This window comes from Malania oleifera, chromosome 6, assembly GCF_029873635.1.
Source record: "Malania oleifera isolate guangnan ecotype guangnan chromosome 6, ASM2987363v1, whole genome shotgun sequence".
Classification (NCBI taxonomy): domain Eukaryota; kingdom Viridiplantae; phylum Streptophyta; class Magnoliopsida; order Santalales; family Ximeniaceae; genus Malania; species Malania oleifera.
Window position 1 is genome coordinate 12757461 of NC_080422.1, and position 13141 is coordinate 12770601.

Genomic DNA, 13141 nt, shown 5'->3' on the forward strand with positions numbered 1-13141 from the left:
CTTAATTTGGAATTATTTTCATCATCATTATTTTATGAATTTTTTTCTTTTTAAAAAAAATCTTTTCTTTATAAGGTAATTTAATGTGACTTGTATATTATGAGTGAGCATGTTGTTTGGTTTTTCTTTTGTTCTGCATTCAGTTACTGCATCTGCTACTACAATTTCTACCAACATAAATTCCATTCTGGTGCTTAACGGCTCCAACTTTAAGAACTGGAAGGAGAACATCATGAATGTTCTAAGTTTTATGGATCTGGATCTTGCGCTACAGACAAAACGACCTCCCGCTCTTACGAATACAAGTACCTCTGAAATGAAGAGGAACTTGGAAAGGTGGGAGCGTTCTAATCGCATGAGCCTAATGATCATGAAATGCTTTGTTCCAAAAGCATTCAATGGTGCATTGTCTGATGAGGATAATGCTAAGGTATTCCTTGATCGAGGAACTACATACACATTTTGCAAAACAAAAAAAAAAAAGGCTGAAACAAGCAAACTTTTGGCTAGTCTTGTTTCAATGAGGTATAAAGGAAAATGTAAGAACCCGGAAAATATAAAAAGAATTTCTACATATTTCGTCAACGAAGCTAGATTCCGTCGACAAAGGCAGTAGACTTTTCGTCAACGAAATTTAGAGGTTTGTCGACGAAGAGAAGCCGAGAGGTCTGGAAAAGTTTAAATATTAGACTTCGTCGACGAGGCTACCGACGTCAGCGATGAAATCATTGATTTTTCGTCGATGAAGGTACTTTTCGTTGATGAAAACCAGGCGGGTCAAAAGGGGTATAAAAGGAATTTTCTCGTTTCTTCTTCATTAAGTTTCCTCACATCTCTCTCTCTACTCTCTCTCTCTCTCTCTCTCTAGATTTCCTTGCCGGTCGTTAATAGAATCAGAAATCTGAGGTTACCATGAGAATCGTGGAGGGATTCTCTGCAACTTCTGTGGATCGGAATCTCGATTCGAACGTTTTCGGGTTTCGGGCCAAAATCGAGGTAAGGCTCGGTTTTCATTTCTGATTCGGTATATGTGTAGTAGTATGGATTATAAGCATGATTAGTATTGTGATTTGTAGATTTCGGAGTCTCGGTTCGTAGTTTTGAGGGCCGTAGAGTTCGTGGTTCGGTTTCGGGTTGAGGTAAGGGGATTCTGTTTATATCAGTTCATTTTTGAAATCAGGATCGGTAAGCTTGTAGGCTACGATTGTATGTATGTTTTGACTACTTATTTGGTAAAATCTATAGGGTAAAAACATGGGATTTTCGGGTTATAGTTTTTAGGAAAATTGGGGATTTCGGGTATCATCTCTTATTTGATTGGAAAACCGTTTATGTTGTTTAAACTATATTCTTGAGGACCATAATCCATATTTGCATAAACCGTATACTTGAAATTGTAAACAATATGATTTGCCATAAACCAAATAAGTGTGGTACGTGTGTATGTATGTAAATGTTCCAGGCATTTGTGAAAAACAGTTATGTGGCGGCTTATTACCGTACGTTGAAATGTACAGGGATGTGAGTTCCAAAGTGATTCCAGGTTTTATGAAAATCGGCTAGGGGCGGCTAACTACCGTACGCAGAAATGGCTAGGGGCGGCTAACTACCGTACGCCGTAACAGCTAGGGGCGGCTAACTACCATACGCTATAACAGCTAAGGGCAGCTAACTACCGTACGCTGTGCCCTGTAACGGCTAACTATCGTGGGCAAGAGTGGCCGACTCTATATCCGGGGTGCGAAATATCACCAGTATAATTCGGTTGGTCACCGAATGTAGCAACGAACCATAGTGGGCCTAGGTTGATGCAACGTAGTTTGCACATGGTAACGTAATCGGGGTTAGACTAGGTGACCTTGTGTAGTTGCATATGTAGTAATGGATTCACTATTAGGCCTGAGTCAGAAACCTTCGTAGTTTAATGTGTTCGAACGTAACCGCTGTGAGACTAGGTGACTTGTGCAATTGTGAGTAGTGTGACGACACTGACCATATGTATGTATGTATGTATTTGAGTATCGTATGAACTGGAATGGATTTTGTGGAAATACTAGAACTGTATGGAATTGTATGGAACTTGTTTTGAAACTGTACGTATGTGTTTCAAACTGTATCGTATGTATGTGTTATGAAGTATGAAAATGACACTGGTATGCCACACACTGATATAACCTGTTTTCTCTCTTACTGAGAGGTGTCTCACCCCGAATATATATACAAATATTTTTCAGGTCCTTCGGGTAGCCGAAACTAGCATCCTAGCATCTGGAAGCGGGGGGTGTGTTTAGCTACTATTAGTACCTAATAGGTACGAATTTTGTAACCGGGTTGTCCTGATGGATTTTGTAGACACCCGTGGTATGTATAGTATTTGTAGGTATGTTTAACCTTGTATAGTATAGACTCTGGTATGATACAATTTGATGTAAAGAAAGACCATATTCCGCTGCTTATATTGATGAGTATGGACATGTATTGTATGTATGTATATAGGGCATCCGTTACCCCACGGGGTTGGACCCTCTTGTATATGGTATCATGTATGTTTTATATTGATACAGAGATAGGTTAGGTTACTTAATTCACCCTTGGGTCCCATTTCATGGTTCGGGGCGTGACAACTTGGTATCAGAACTAACCAAGTTATTAGGTCTTGTAGACTTGGTTAGGAGTATTGATGTGTATATACCAGAGTATAGGATGTGGATATGGGTAGAGTTGGTTGTGGGTTGTTCGGTTGCTAGACTGGGAATTATCGACGGTATTCTGTGTTTTTCTTGGGATGACGATTCCAGTAAAAGCAGGGTAGATCATTGATGACTTTTCATGTCGGTGTGATAGGACAAACCTGGACCTGGCAGGAAGTAGTTAACATGATTAGTGTAGATCATTGTGTTAACTGTATGGGTTGTAGGGATTCTAACCAATTCCTATTCTATTTTCAGTATGGAGCCCAAGGATAATAACTTGGAAAGTGGCTCCGAGGAGACGGTAAGTGATGAGTCTCCTTCTGTGTCTCATAGTATGGCGAGACAGGTGATCCGGGAAATTAGGCAAAGTGTTAGGAGACGCGAGAGCTCTCCTACTGGTGCGGGGTGTACCATCGAGAGGTTCACACGCATGCACCCTCCGACATTTAAGGGAGGACCGGATCCGATTGTGGCGGAAGACTGGTTTGAGAAGACTGAGAGGATTTTGGGAGTCCTCCACTGCACTGAGAAGCAGAAGGTCTTGTACGCTACCTTCCAGCTAGTTGGGGAGGCAGGGCGATGGTGGACAGCGGTGAGTCTGCTTGAGAGGCAAAGAGCTGGTTCATCTGATATGACGTGGGGTCGCTTCAAGGAAGTATTCTTCGAGAGATACTTTTCGGTCTCCACTCGGGATGCGAAGGCTGACGAGTTTTTAGGCCTAACGCAAGGGACTTTGTCGGTGCAGAGATATGCTTCCAGATACATCGAGTTATCTCGATTTGCACCATACTTAGTTTCGAATGAGCACGAGAAGGCTCGAAGGTTCGAGAAGGGTATGAGGAAAGACATCCGCCGTCTTGTGGGGATGCTGCAGATCCGTGAGTTTTCAGTTCTGGTGGATAAAGCCACCATAGTTGAGACCGACCTTCGAGGAGATGAGGTTATACAGGTACAGGGGAAGAGGCCAGTATCTTTTGGTCCTCAGAGTAGTTCTCGGTAGGGATCGTGGAAGAAGAAGAAGAGCTATAGTTTCGGGTATCGGCAGAACACCGAGCGGCTGAGTTCTCAGGGGGATCCATCCTCCGCACTGTGCGCGAAGTGCCATAAATGGCACGAAGGCGAGTATCATCCATTCAGAGGTGATTGCTTCAACTGTGGCCAGTTGGGCCCACATGACGAAGTATTGTCCGGAACAAAGAAGGATTATACCTGCACAGAGCCAGAACCGTGGGAGTAATCAAGTGCCTCAGGGAAATTATCAGGCAACCACGGCTCCGGCACCGGCTTCGGCGAGAGTATGTTCACTTACTCCAGCAGATGCGGAACACACTGGGAGCGTGGTGACAGGTACCATGTTATTGCTTTCGAATAGAGCTATTGTTTTATTTGATTCGGGGGCAACCCATTCATTTATATTTGCTAGTTTTGTGAAGTTGTGTGGGGCAGAAACTTGTGTGATGAGTGAGTTTTTGTATGTGATTACGCCAACTGGGAGTGTAATAGTTTGTAGTAAGATAATAGGAAACTGTCCAGTTGTGATTCAGGAGAGACTGCTACCGGCAAATCTGGTGGTATACGACATGTCGGGTTTTGACATCATACTAGGAATGGATTGGTTATTCTCCAGTTATGCGGTGATAGATTGTCAGAAGAAGGTAGTAGTGTTCAGACCTCCTGGGAAGAAGGAATATGAGTTCGTGGGATCGTGTGTGCGTCCGACGCCACAGATCTTATCGGCATTGCAGGCGAGGAGGTTACTCTTAGACGGATGTCAGGGGTACCTAGCTTGTGTGAAGGAACCGCCGCGGGATGAGTTGAGACTCAAGGACATTCGGGTGGTCAACGAGTTTTTGGATGTGTTTCCAAAAGATTTACCCGATTTACCTCCGAATCGTGAGGTGGAGTTTACGATTGAGTTGCTACCTGGTAAGGCACCGATCTCTAAAGTTCCGTACCGGATGGCTCCAGCAGAACTTCGAGAGTTAAAGGAGCAGCTGCAGGAATTACTGGACAAGGGATTCATTCGACCTAGTGTTTCGCCTTGGGGAGCTCCAGTACTATTTGTGAAGAAGAAGGACGGGTCGATGCGGATGTGCATTGATTATCGTGAGATTAACAAAGTGACGGTGAAGAACCGTTACCCTTTGCCTCGTATAGATGATCTCTTTGACCAGTTGCAGGGGACGCAGGTCTTTTCAAAGATCGATTTGCGGTCAGGATATCATCAAGTAAGGGTTAGAGTAGAGGATGTAGCGAACACTGCCTTCCGAACCAGATATGGCCACTACGAGTTCTTAGTTATGCCTTTTGGGTTGACGAATGCACCAGCGGTGTTCATGGATCTGATGAACAGGGTTTTCCATGAGTACTTGGATCGGTTCGTGGTGGTGTTTATTGATGACATTCTGGTATTCTCGAGGACTACGGAAGAGCATGTGGGTCATTTGAGGTTAGTGCTACAGAGGTTGCGAGAAAAGAAGTTGTATGCTAAGCTGACAAAGTGTGAGTTCTGGTTGAATCGAGTCGCGTTCTTAGGCCATGTGGTGTCTGAGGGCGGTATCTTTGTTGATCCTAGCAAGATCGAAGCTGTGGTTGACTGGGTTAGACCGAAGAGTGTGCAGGAGGTTCGGCATTTTCTGGGACTGGCGGGTTATTATCGTCGGTTCGTAGAGGGTTTCTCTAAACTGTCTGGACCTCTGACACTATTAACCTGGAAGGGAGTTTAGTTTGAGTGGACTAGTGATTACTAGCAGTGCTTTCAGGAGTTGAAGCACCGGTTGGTTATTGCTCCAGTGTTGACTATTCCCTCAGGGGATGGTAGATATGTGATTTATAGCGACGCGTCTCTGAAGGGTTTAGGATGTGTGCTTATGCAGCAGGGTAAGGTAATGTAGTATGCTTCTCGACAATTGAAAGAGAGAAGAATTACCCTACGCATGATCTAGAGTTAGCTATTGTGGTGTATGCATTAAAGATTTGGCAACACTATTTGTACGGGGTGCAATGTGAGATCTTCACGGACCACAAAAGTCTCAAGTACTTTTTCACGCAAAAGGAGCTGAATATAAGGAAGAGGCGGTGGCTAGAGTTGATCAAAGACTACAATTACATGATTAGTTATCACCCAGGAAAGGCTAATGTGGTAGCAGATGCGTTGAGTCGTAAGTCAGAACATCCAGTAGTATCTGCAGTTGTAGCTCAGCATCATGTCAGGTGAGATCTGGAAAGCCTTGGCGTAGAGTTGGTGTTTGGGGATCATCGGGCTTCCATTGCTAGCTTGGTAATCCAACCGACCTTGTTTGAGCGTATTAAAGCTGCGCAAGCTAATGATGCAGAGTTAACAGAGATTGTGGAGAAAGTGCAGCAGGGTTCGGCTGCAGATTTTAACATCTCGGATAAAGGTGTGTTGAAGTTTGGGACCAAGCTGTGTGTTCCAAACAATGAGGAGATTAGAAAGACGATTCTGGAGGAAGCACATCGTTCTTTGTATGCGGTACATCCGGGTAGTACGAAAATGTATCGAGATTTGCACGAGTCCTTTTGGTGGAGTGGTATGAAGAGGGATATTGCCCGATTTGTAGAGCAGTGTCTGACGTGTCAGCAGGTGAAAGCTGAACATCAGAGGCAGGCAGGGCTATTGCAGCCTTTGCCTATTCCGGTGTGGAAATGGGAGCATATTTCCATGGATTTTCTTACCGGATTACCGACAGTGCTTCATGAGTAGAATGCTATTTGGGTAATTATGGAAAGGTTGACAAAATCTGCTCACTTTATACCAATGAAGGTTAGCTACCCTTTGGGTAGACTAGCTGAGATGTACGTACGTGAGATTGTAAGAATGCACGGGGTGCCCGTGTCCATTATTTCAGATTGAGATCCGAGGTTTACTTCTCGATTTTAGAAGAGCTTGCAAGAAGCATTGGGGACGAAGCTTACTTTCAGTATAGCATTCCACCCCCAGACTCATGGACAGTCGGAGAGGACAATACAGATCTTGGAGGATATGTTACGGGCTTTTGTATTGGACTTCGGTGGTAGTTGGATTCAGTTTCTGCCACTAGTGGAGTTTGCCTATAACAATAGCTTCCAGGCTAGTATAGGGATGGCACCATTCAAGGCTTTGTATGGTCGGAGGTGTCGATCTCCTTTGTATTGGGATGAGGTCAGTGAATGTCAGGTTTTAGGACCTGAACTTGTGCAGCAGGCGTCAAAGAAGATGGGTTTGATCTGGGAGAGGATTAGATCAGCTCAAAGTTGGCAGAAGAGTTACGTGGATGTTCGCCGCCGTGAGTTAGAGTTTGAAGTGGGAGGTAAGGTTTTCTGCATATCACTCCAATGAAAGGAGTGATGAGATTCGGTAGGAAGGGCAAGTTAAGCCTAAGGTATATCGGACCATTCGAAGTACTTGAGCGAGTGGGTCCGGTAGCCTACAGAGTAGCATTACCTCCAGCACTTTCGAGGGTCCACGATGTGTTTCACGTATCTATGCTGAAAAGGTACGTGTTGGATCCTTCACATGTTATCAGCTACGATGAGTTGGGGCTTGAGGATACTTTAGCGTATGAGGAGATACCTGTTCAGGTTCTGGACCATAAAGTTCAGAAGCTCCATACCAAAGAAATACCGTTAGTGAAGGTATTGTGGCAAAACCACGAGGTAAAGGAGGCTTCTTGGGAACTAGAAATGGAGATACGCCGGAAGTATCCACAGCTGTTTGAGTAGTATTTTGATAGCAGGGTAGTATAAGTATGTATATATGTAATACCCTGTTATCGTATGGTATTAATGGTTAGTCTTTGGGTGAGTTTTGTTGTATTGTAAACTCCCGAGACTTTGTATGTATGTAACCACAGTATTTTCCTCCGCCATAAGTGAGGAAATGTAGGTATGTATCATAACAGGGCTGCGTATAAATGGCCGCTGTATTCGTAGAGTATGTATGTATCATAACCACTTGGTATCATGGCCGCCGTATTCTCTAGAGTGTGTATGTACGTATTGTAATGGGGCTGCGTAAAAATGGCTGCCGTGTCCTCTAGAGAATGTATGTATGGATGGTGACTGCTTGGTATCAGTATGTATGTATTGTAACAACTTGGTATAATCTAGAGTACATTTGTGTCTATCATGACAGTTTGGGTTCGCTTTAGAGTGAGTATGTATGTAGTAGTATGAATGTATTGTAATGAGAGATGGCAAATTTCGAGGACAAAATTTTTGTAAGGAGGGGAGATTGTAAGAACCCAGAAAATATATAAGGAATTTTTGCAGATTTCGTCGATGAAGCCAGATTTTGTTGACGAAGGCAGTAGACTTTTCGTCGACGAAATTCAGAGGTTCGTCAACGAAGAGAAGCCAAGAGGTCTGGAAAAGTTTAAATATCAGACTTCATCGACGAGGCTGCCAACATCCGCGACGAAATCATTGATTTTTTGTCGACGAAGGTACTTTTTGTCGACGAAAACCGGGCGAGTCAAAAGGGGTATAAAAGGAATTTTCTTATTTTTTCTTCATTAAGTTTCCTCACATCTCTCTCTCTCTCTCTCTCTCTCTCTAGATTTCCTTGTCAGTCGTTAATAGAATCGGAAATCTGAGGTTACCACGAGGATCGTGGAGGGATTCTCTGCAACTTCTGTGGATCGGAATCTCAGTTCGAGCGTTTTTGGGTTTCGGGCCAAAATCGAGGTAAGGCTTGGTTTTCATTTCTGATTTGGTATATGTGTAATAGTATGGATTATAAGCATGATTCGTATTGTGATTTGTAGATTTCGAAGTCTCGGTTCGTAGTTTTGAGGGCCGTAGAGTTCATGGTTTGGTTTCGGGTTGAGGTAAGGGATTCTGTTTATATCAATTCATTTTCGAAATCAGGATCGGTAAGCCTGTAGGCTACGATTGTATGTATGTTTTGACTACTTATTTGGGAAAATCTTTAGGGTAAAAACACGGGATTTTCGGGTTATAGGTTTTGGGAAAATTGGGGATTTCGGGCATCATCTCTTATTTGATTGGAAAACCGTTTATGTTGTTTAAACTATATTATTGAGGTGACCGTAATCCATATTTGCATAAACTGTATATTTGAAATTGTAAACGATATGATTTGCCGTAAACCAAATAAGTGTGGTACGTGTGTATGTATGTAAATGTTCCAGGTATTTGTGAAAAACAGCTATGTGGTGGCTTATTACCATACGCTGAAATGTATAAGGACGTGAGTTCCAAAGTGAGTCCAAGTTTTGTGAAAATCGGCTAGGGGCGGCTAACTACCGTATGCCGAAACGGCTAGGGGCGGCTAACTACCATACCCTGTGCCCTATAACAGCTAACTACCGTGGGCAAGAGTGGACGGCTCTATATCTGAGGTGCGAAATATCACCAGTATGATTCGATTGGTCACCGAATTTAGCAATGGACCACAGTGGGCCTAGGTTGACGCAGCATAGTTTGCGCATGGTAACGTAATCGGGGTTAGACTAGGTGACCTTGTGTAGTTGCATATGTAGCAATGGATTCACTATTGGGTTTGAGTCGAAAACCTTCGTAGTTTAATGTGTTGGAACATAACTGCTGTGAGACTAGGTGACTTGTGCAGTTGTGAGTAGTGTGACGACACTGACCATATGTATGTATGTATGTATTTGAGTATCATATGAACTGGAATGGATTTTGTGGAAATACTGAAACTGTATGGAATTGTATGGAAATGTATGGAACTTGTTTTGAAACTATACGTATATGTTTCAAATGGTATCGTATGTATGTGTTATGAAGTATGAAAATGACACTAGTATGCCACACACTGATATAACCTGTTTTCTCCCTTATTGAGAGGTGTCTCACCCCGAATATATATACAAATGTTTTTCAGGTCCTTCAGGTAGCCGAAACTAGCATCCTAGCATCCGGAAGCAGGGGGTGTGTTTAGCTACTATTAGTACTTGATAGGTACTAATTTTGTAACCGGGTTGTCCTGATGGATTTTGTAGACACCTGTGGTATGTATAGTATTTGTAGGTATGTTTAACCTTGTATGGTATAGACTCTGGTATGGTACAGTTTGATGTAAAAAAAGACCGTATTCCACTGCGTATATTGATGAGTATGGACATGTATTGTATGTATGTATATAGGGCATCCGTTTCCCCACGGGGTCGGACCCTCTTGTATATGGTATCATGTATGTTTTATATTGATACAAAGATAGGTTAGGTTACTTAATTCACCTTTGGGTCCCATTTCAGGGTTCGGGGCGTGAGAGAAAAGGTCATATTAGTGAATATAATATGGAAATGTCTATCACTGCAAAACTAAAGGCACATAAGTTAGAGTTGTCTGATGACTTGCTCGTGCACTTAGTTTTGATTTCCCTTCCTACACAATATAGTCAGTTCACTGTGAGTTACAACACTCAAAAGGATAAGTGGACTTTGAATGAGCTCATTACTCATTGTGTGCAAGAAGAGGAAAGGATTAAACGAGAGAAGACAGAAAGTGCTCACTTAGTAACTTCCTTTAAGGATAATAGAAGAAAGAAGGATAAGAATGCTGCAGTTGGGACATCCCAAGGAAAACTACGAAAGAAATCAGACCAAGAATTTGGCTGCTACTTTTGCAAGAAGGGAGGACACCTCAAGAGGGATTGTCTCAATTACGCCACTTGGCGGGAAAAGAAAGATACGCTTCTAACTTTAGTTTGTTCTAAAGTTAATTTCACTATAGTACTTTTGCATACTTGGTGGGTAGATTCGGGTGCTACTACTCACATAAGTGTGTCAATGCAGAGCTGCCTAAGAAAAAAGTCAATTGATGTTGAAAGATTCCTCTACATAGGAGATGACAATAAAGTTGAGGTTGAGGCAATTAGGACATTTAGATTGTTATTTAAATCCAGTTGTATTTCAGATTTGGAAGTAACATATGTGGTACCGTTTTTTAGACATAATTTGGTTTCAATTTCTGTATTGGAAAAATTTGGTTATTCTTGTTCTTTCGGAAATAATAATTTTTTTTCTTTTTCAAAATTCAAATATGGTTGCAACAAGATCTTTTGGTTGACAATTTATAAATGTTGGATACTATTGCCTCTAATAATGAGTTCTTGCATGTTAGTTCACGAGGTACTAAAATGCAAATTAACTGAGGAGGATTTTGCCACCTTATGGCACAAGCAGTTAGGACATATCTCTAAACAGAGAATGGAAAGACTTGTATCAAATGAAATCCGGGGATCCCTTAACTTAACAGACTTTAAGGTTTGTGTGGAATGTATTAAGGGGAAACTGACAAACAAAAGAAAATTAGGTGCAATAGAGCCTCAGTTGTCTTAGAACTGATATATACTGATATATGTGGTCTATTCCCTACGGCTTCTTGGAATGGACAACAATATTTTATCACGTTCATAGACGATTACTCGCGCAATGGGTACCTTTATTTGATACATGAGAAAATACAATCTCTTGACATATTCAATGCTTTCAAAGCTGAAGTTGAGAACCAACTAGACAAGAAAATTAAGGTTGTCAAATCTGATCGTGGTGGTGAATACTAAGGTAGATATGACGGATCAGGAGAACAACATCTAGGACCCTTTGCTAAATTCCTAGAGGAATGCAATATTGTCCCACAGTACACCATACCAGGGAAACCTAGCATGAATGGTGTTGTTGAGAGATGAAACAGGACACTTAAGGACATGGTAAGAAGTATGATTTGTCATTCTTCTATACTAGAATCTCTCTGGGGAGAAGCACTAAAGACTGCAACATATATACTAAATAGGGTAATAAGCAAGGTAGTAGCTAAAAGTCCTTATGAACTTTGGACTGGCAAAAAGCCGAGTATTAGGCATTTACACATTTGGGGTTGTCCGGCTGAGGCTAGGCCTTACAAGCCTAATGAAAAGAAACTAGACCTAAGGACAATTAGCTGCTACTTGTTAGGTACGCTGAAAGGTCAAGGGGTTATAAATTTTATGATTCCTCGACAAGGACCTTCTTTGAGACGGGAAACGCCAGGTTTCTTGAGGAAGTTGAGTTTGTGGGGGGAGATAAGGTTAGGGATATTGTCTTTGAGGAGGAATTTATTTCTCTTCCTAGTATTGCTATTGAACCTATTCAAGAAACAATACAAGACAATATCATTAAACTCCTTACACAAAATGAGGATATTGCTTCAGAAGAGTGAAGTCAACAACCTCAAGAAGTGATGCAATTAAGGAGATCCACTAAAGAAAAAAGAAGTGCGATTTCGGATGATTAGATTGTCTTTCTCTAAGAACATGAGTTTGACATAGGTGTGGTGGAAGATGATCCAATCAACTTCCATCAAGTCAAACAAAGTTCTAATTCTCATAAGTGGATTGATGCCATAAATGATGAGATGAATTCCATGAAAGCAATTGACGTTTGAGATCTCATCAAATTACTTGAAGGTGTGAAGCCCATTGGTTGCAAATGGATATTTAAGAACAAAAGGGATTCAATGAGGTAATATTGAGAGATATAAGGCACGTATAGTTGCTAAGGGATTCACTTAGAAGGGAGGCATTAATTATAAAGAGACTTTCTCTCTGGTTTCATCGAAAGACTCTTTCAGGATTATAATAGCATTGGTGGCTCATTTGGACTTAGAGCTTCATTAGATGGATATAAAGACAACATTTCTCAATGGTGATATTTATGAAACGATATATATGGTGCAACTTGAAAATTTTATTTCTAGAAATCTAGAAAATATAGTCTGCAAATTAAAGAAATCCATTTATAGGCTCAAGCAGGCTTCCTGTCAATGGTATCACAAGTTTCATCAAGTAATCATCTCGTATGATTTTAAGGTAAATTAGATTGATGATTGTGTATACCATAAGATCAGTGGGAGTAAGGTTATATTCCTGGTTTTGTATGTCAATGACATATTTCTAGCTAGCGAGTAGTTATATAGGCTTGTTGCATGAAACCAAGAGATTTTTGACAAAAAGTTTTAAGATGAAAGATTTTGGGGATGCATCTTTTGTATTAAGAATTCAGATACATCGAGATCGATCTTGAGGTATACTTGGGTTATCACAAAAGAGTTATATTGAAAGGGTACTTGCTAGATTTGGTGTGAAAGACTGTCACCCAGAAGATACACCCACAGCTAAAGGAGAAAGTTTCAGTCTCAGTCAATGCCCCAAGACTGAGGTTGAAAAGAAGGAAATGCAGAAGATTCCTTATGCATCAAATGTAGGGAGTCTTATGTATGCTCAGGGATGTACGCGTCCGGATTTGGCGTACATAGTTGGCATTTTAGGCAGATATTTGAGTAACCCAGGATTGGATCATTGGAAGGCATTCAAAAGGGTTATGAGGTATCTTCAGAGAACAAAAGACTACATGTTCTCCTACAGGAAATCAGATCAACTTGAGATCATTGGGTATTTTGATTCTAATTTCGATGGATGCCAA